We start from the raw sequence: 7,275 nt of genomic DNA on the forward strand, positions 1-7,275 counted from the left end.
CGTAAGAGGGCCCAGCTTAAGACCTGGCGGCATAGCAACTCCCCCCCCCCCAAGACCTGTCCCGTCTAATGCTGGAACCGTTGACCCGAAGGTCTACGCCTTTCACTTTCGCCAAACAGGATTTGACATTCTTAGAATGTCATTTTATTTTGCTTTTCTTGTTGTTTTAATAAAATATGAAGATCTGAAATTCTTAAATGTTAAAGAGTCTTCACATAGTTGCATAATTATTCGTCTACTCATTGATCTTCACTTATATCTTTCGGAGTAGTTTGTCATTTGCTCTAGTGCTTCACTTATATCTTTTTAGAGCACGGTGGTGGTTTTATTTTGAAGAAATAGATGAACTCTCGTGCTTCACTTATATTACTTTGAGAGTCTTTAATAAATCATGGTAGTTTGCTTTGGTTATGAAACTAGTCCGAATATGATGGGCATCCAAGAGGGATATAATAAAAACTTTCATATAGAGTGCATCTAATACTAAGAGAAGTTTGATACTTGATAACTGTTTTGTGATATGGAGATAGTGATATTAAAGTTGTGCTAGTTGAGTAGTTGTGAATTTGAGAAATACCTGTGTTGAAGTTTGTGATTCCCGTAGCATGCACATATGGTGAACCGTTATGTGACGAAGTTGGAGCATGATTTATTTATTGATTGTATTCCTTATGAGTGGCGGTCGGGGACGAGCGATGGCCTTTTCCTACCAATCTATCCCCCTAGGAGCATGCGCGTAGTACTTTGTTTCAATAACTAATAGATTTTTTCAATAAGTATGTGAGTTCTTTATGACTAATGTTGAGTCCATGGATTATACGCACTCTCACCCTTCCACCATTGCTAGCCTCTCTAATACCGCACACCTTTCGCCGGTGTCATACACCCACCATATACCTTCCTCAAAACAGCCACCATACCTACCTATCATGGCATTTCCATAGCCATTCCGAGATATATTGCCATGCAACTTTCCACCGTTCTGTTTACTATGACACGCTCCATCATTGTCATATTGCTTTGCATGATCATGTAGTTGACATTGTATTTGTGGCAAAGCCACCGTTCATAATTCTTTCATACATGTCACTCATGCATCATTGCTATCCCGGTATATCGCGGGAGGCATTCATATAGAGTCATACTTTGTTCTAGTATCGAGATGTAATCATTGAGTTGTAAATAAATAGAAGTGTGATGATCATCAATAATAGAGCATTGTCCCCAAAAAAAGAGAAAGGCCAAATAAAAAAAGGAAGGCCCAAAAAAATAATATAAAAAGGGCCAATGCTACTATCCCTTTTCCACACTTGTGCTTCAAAGTAGCAACATGATCTTCATGATAGAGAGTCTGCTATGATATCACTTTCATATACTAGTGGGAATTTTTCATTATAGAACTTGGCTGGTATATTCCAACAATGGGCTTCCTCAAATGCCCTAGGTCTTCGTGAGCAAGCAAGTTGGATGCACACCCACTTACTTTCTTTTGTTGAGCTTTCATGCATTTATAGCTCTAGTGCATCCATTGCATGGCAATCTCTACTCACTCACATTGATATATATTAATGGGCATCTCTATAGCCCGTTGATACACCTAGTTGATGTGAGACTATCTTCTCCCTTTTTGTCTTCTCCACAACCACCATTCTATTCCACCTATAGTGCTATATGCATGGCTCACGCTCATATATTGCGTGAAGATTGAAGAAGTTTGAGAACATCAAAAGTTTGAAACAATTGCTTGGATTGTCATCGGGGTTGTGCACGATTTGAATACATTGTGTGGTGAAGATGGAGCATAGCCAGACTATATGATTTTGTAGGGATAGCTTTCTTTGGCCATGTTATTTTGAGAAGACATAATTGCTTTGTTAGTATGCTTGAAGTATTATTATTTTTATTTCAATATTAAACTTTTGTCTTGAATCTTATGTATCTGAATATTCTTGCCACAATAAAGAAGAATTACTTAGGGAAATATGTTAGGTAGCATTCCACATCAACTTGCGGGTTCCGCCCATGAACCTATGCATAGGGGTTGGCACACGTTTTCGTCTTTACTCTCTAGTAGAATCTTTGGGGCACTATTTGAAGTTCTTTGTGTTGGTTGAATAGAAGAATCTGAGATTGTGTGATGCATATCGTATAATCATACCCACGGATACTTGAGGTGACATTGGAGTATCTAGGTGACATTAGGGTTTTGGTTGATTCGTGTCTTAAGGTGTTATTCTAGTACGAACTCTATGATAGATCGATCAAAAAGGATAACTTTGAGGTGGTTTCGTACCCTACCATAATCTCTCCGTTTGTTCTCCGCTATTAGCGAGTTTGGAGTGACTCTTTGTTGCATGTTGAGGGATATTTATATGATTCAATTATGTTATTATTGTTGAGAAGACTTGCACTAGTGAAAGTATGAACCCTAGGCCTTGTTTCCTAGCATTGCAATACCGTTTACGCTCACTTTTATCATTAGTTACCTTACTATTTTTATATTTTCAGATTACAAAACCTTTATCTACTATCCATATTGCACTTGTATCATCATGTCTTCGCCGAACTAGTGCACCTATAAAATTCACCATTGTATTGGGTGTGCTGGGGACACAAGAGACTCTTTGTTATTTTGTTGCAGGGTGTGTTGGGGAAAACTTCATCCTACGCCTCCCACGGATTGATAAACGTTAGGTCATCCACTTGAAAGAAATTTGCTACTGTTCTACAAACCTCTGCACTTGGAAGCCCAACAAAGTCTACAAGAAGAAGGTTGTGTAGTAGACATCAATGAATGACGTAATAGTCCGGTTATGGCCGACCGACCCATACCGGGCAGCTTCTTCGGCCTCGTCAAGCGGCTCGTGGATGCACTCCACCGGATAGACACTGTGAAGCGCTCGGCATGCATTGAAGACGCGCGGAGGGCGTTCGGCCACGTCAAGATGCAGTGGTCCAGCGTGAAGGCAGATGAAATTGCCGTCAAGGCTCCTCCGCCGGATAAGAGCCACCGCAAGCCGGATTGATATTTCGACAGTGTGCTTGAAGGGGCCCGGATTGTTTGAGGGACAATGCTAAAACGACGCTGTATTTGATTAGACTAGTCTAAGCTGTGTCCGGGTGCTTGTAGAAACAATTATTTTGTTAAATATTTCTATATGATTCTGCAATTCGAATACTTCCCATTTTGGCTATTTTGTATCTAAAAGTTTTATTCCAGTCTTCGGCTTCAACCCCTGTGTGAATAACCCAGGGGTGTCCGGATTTCCGCATACTTTCTCTTTAATCCAACGTGTTCGTCCATGAAGGAGGCAAGGTGTGCGTCGGACGAAGCAACCAGACTATATGGCTTGAGTACTTTCACTTAACCATAGGGGTAATAAGTAGAGAGCTTGATAGAAGCCCCTAGTGCCTATGCGGCTATCCGAATAGGTTTGTCGTTGTAAACGCGTGGCTGGAAGAACCAACCCCTAGAATAAAAACGAGAGGAATCGTGAGGATTCTGGATAGTTCACTGAATAGCTGACCGGCTCATGCCTCATCATGACAGTCAGTTTTCGGCTTCCTTTGCTGAGGTGCTATAACCGGGCTAACCGGAAGCACAATCACAGTAGTTCTCCCTTTACCACCTTAGCCGGACGAGCGAAACGTAAGGTTGTAAGCATAGGAGCCGGGCAACCCAACTATTGACCAAAGACATGATTCGAACCCGATGCATATAATGCAATATTCAGGATGCCGAACGAGACCTCATAGAGTGTTCGGAGTTTTGAGTGTAAATATAAGTGCTCAGAAAGGATCCCCTGGCCTTGTATGAATGCTGCCGAAGCACAAGTGACAGGGATAATGTTAATGAAGCAGATATGTACTATATTCTTTAAATAGGAAAAATGCATTCATTAAATTATGTCGCATGTGTCGAAACGCTTGTGTACAAGTGAATACAATTCTAGTTGGTAAACTGGTGTTACATGCCGATGGCTCAAAGACAAAGGAAAATCAAAAAATAGGTCCCAAAAAAGGATAGAAACTAGTCTGAAAAGAATCCTTTGGATGGCCTACTGCACGTCTGCATTGTTCCTGTCTTGGTGGTTGTCCTTCGAGAGGGTGCATCGTTGATGATGGGCAAGGGTTTGGCTTGAAAAACCTGAAAAGGAAGAAAAAGAAAATGATTCATAAGGTCTATCAGGGTCGAGCCGGACTGTAGACTGTATCCTCTGATTGCCTTCGCCACAACCCATGGTATATTTATTGCAAAGTTATGTATGCGTGGCACAAGGGCCATGATAGTGTGGGGCAAGCAGCGAAGGATGAACAGCTAATCCAGCTCTGGATGAGCCAAGTTGTCATTCCATGGGGTAGTCCGGGTCCGCTTAATGGAATCCGGGGTCTTGACGGCCGAAGAAGTATTTGGCTTTGAGCTGCCGCTTTGTAGTTCAGCTGCGATTGTCGAAGTGTGCTCCTCTGTGCAGAGGGAGCGTTCCGTGTTGCCGCTTATGGTGATAACCCCGTGCGGTCCGTGCATCTTTAGCTTTAAATAGGCATAACGCGGGACTGCATTGAAACGAGCAAAAGCCGTACGTCTGAGCAGGGCTTGATAGCCGCTGCGGAAGGGGACGATGTCGAAGATCAAGTCTTCGCTTCAGAAGTTGTCCGGCGAGCCGAAGACTACTTCCAGTGTTATGGAGCCTGTGCACCGTGTTTCGACGCCTAGTATCACCCCTTTAAAGGTGGTGTTGCTGGGGTTGATTCTAGATGGGTCTATACCCATTTTCCGGACAGTATCCTGATAAATTAGGTTGAGACTGCTACCACCGTCCATTAAGTGGTATCCGTTTACTATGGGATCGAGGACCAGAGCTGCCGAACCTCCATGATGGATACTAGTCGGGTGATCCTTACGATCGAAGGTGATCGGGCAAGCCGACCATGGGTTGAATTTAGGGGCCACAGGCTCGACGGCGTAAACATCCCTTCATGCACGCTTGCGCTCCCGCTTGAGTATATGCGTGACATATATCATGTTTATTGTTTTTATCTCTAGGGGGAATTGCTTCTGACCCCGGACATTGATGGGTGAGGATTCTCATCGTCCTTTCTAGGAGGCCCTTTTCCCCAGCTGTGTTCGGTATGTATCTTACCGGCCTGCTTAAAAACCCAACAATTTTGTTGGAGTGGTTTGCGGGCTTACCGGGGTGCCGTGAATTTGGAAGGGGCAATTTAATATTTTTATCAAGGGTGGATGATCCATCCTTGTTTCCTTTGAATGGTTTCTTCCATTGACCGGACGTTGAGCCGCTAAATCCTGCATTAACTATTGTTTCTTCGGCTTCCTCATTGTTGTGTCGACGCTTTTGCTTGTGGCGCCGTGGTTTTCCATTGCCGTCCCTGGGCTCAGAAGTGCCCGGGTCGTTGGCGCTGTTGCTTTTATGAGCTAACTAGCTATCCTCTCCCGCGCAAAAGCGAGTCATTAATGCGGCCAGGGCCGCTATTGTTTTTGGCTTTTCTTGGTCGATGTGCCGAGCAAGCCACTCGTCTCGGACACCATGTTTAAAGGCTGCTAAGGCCTCGACCTCCGGACAGTCCACAATTTGGTTCTTCTTAAATAAGAACCTGGTCCAGAGCTGTCTGGCTGATTCACCGGGTAGCTGGACTATGTGGTTGAGGTCGTCAGCCTCCGGGGGCCGAACATAAGTACCTTTGAAGTTGTCTAAAAAGGCATACTCCAAGTCTTCCCAGCTCCCAATGGAGTTCTCTGGGAGGCTGTTTAACCAGTGTCGGGCTGGCCCCTTTAAATTGAGGGGGAGATATTTAATGGCATGTAGATGGTCGCCGCGGGCCATGTGAATGTGGAGAAGGAAATCTTCGATCCACACCGCAGGATCCGTCGTGCCATCAAACAAGATTCTATGTTCACGGGTTTAAACCTTTCTGGGAATTGGTGTCACATGACTTCATCGGTGAAGCACATGGGGTGAGCGGCGCCTCTGTATCAGGCAATGTCTAGACGGAGCTCAGACTGGAATTGTGTTCGGCTGTCGAGCCTAGTTCGGTTGTGTTGATCACGCCGGGCCCGGTAGCCATCGCCTCCTATTTGGGCACGCCCCCTTTATCCGTATATTGACCTGGATCTTTCGGCTCTATCGTCCAGGTCCCTATGATGGTCATATGTGTAGCCCGGGGGTGGTTCCCTCCTGCTTTGATGGCGAGGAGGTGCGGGTTTGTGTCCGGCATAGTTGGTCGATCTGTCGCGCCCTCGTGGCGGGCGGTCTAGTTTATCGTCGAATTCGGGGAGGAGCCGACGTTTAGGATAGATCTTTGGGCGTTCACGGTCCTTTTCTTCTGCGACGAGGACTTGAGTCCATCTATCATCGAGCGTTTTCCGTTTGGCTTGGACATGTTGTTCCTTCTGCTTTAGGTTCCGCGCAGTTGCAAGGAGCTCTTGCTTGAGGCACTCCTGTTCGGCGGGGTCTTCGGGTATGATGAAGTCTTCGGTTTCAAAGGTGACTTCATCCCCGGAGGATGGGATGTAGAGGCTATCTTCCGAATCCTGATTTATGATAGGATCCTCCGGGTTGACCTCTCCGTCCTTCCCATCATCCTTCTCTATGGCAGGTTCAATGGGGTCGGCATTATCCGTAGTGTCAGAATCTCCGATGCCGGTAGTACTGTCTTTCCCTCGCCGCTGACGTCGTTTCTGGCGACGACGCTTGCTCCTTTCCTCTACAGGACTGTCCTTAAAAGATCCTTTGGGTGGTCGCTCTTATCCTTGGGAGTGTCCACCATGTAAACATCGTAGGTGGGGGGTGGCAGTCCACCTGCCGGTGACCGATGGGTGTGGATCTAAGTCTGCTTCACCATCGGCGTCCATACCGTCGATGTCTTTGGAGGAATAGTCCAATAGGTCGGTTAATTCTTCGACCGTAGCTACCATATGCACTAGTAGAAAACAGGGCTTTGGTCCAGGCCGGGTCGGCCCATTAGACCCGGTTCAGTCAAGAACCGGGACTAATGTGAGCATTTATCCCGGTTCGTGCGGCTAAGGCATTAGTTCCGGTTCACCTGGGCCCTTTAGTCCCGGTTCGTGCCACGAACCGGGACAAAAGGGTGCGATGCCCACTAGTCCCGGTTGGTGGCACCAACCGGGACTAAAGGTTAGACCTTTAGTACCGGTTGGTTCCACCAACCGGTACTAATGGGTTTTGAGGCATTAGTACCGGTTCATGGCACGAACCGGTACTAAAGGTCCCATTTTCAAACAACCCCCCACCCCCC

The sequence above is a fragment of the Triticum dicoccoides genome, chromosome 3A (genome assembly GCF_002162155.2).
Source record: "Triticum dicoccoides isolate Atlit2015 ecotype Zavitan chromosome 3A, WEW_v2.0, whole genome shotgun sequence".
NCBI lineage: Eukaryota > Viridiplantae > Streptophyta > Magnoliopsida > Poales > Poaceae > Triticum > Triticum dicoccoides.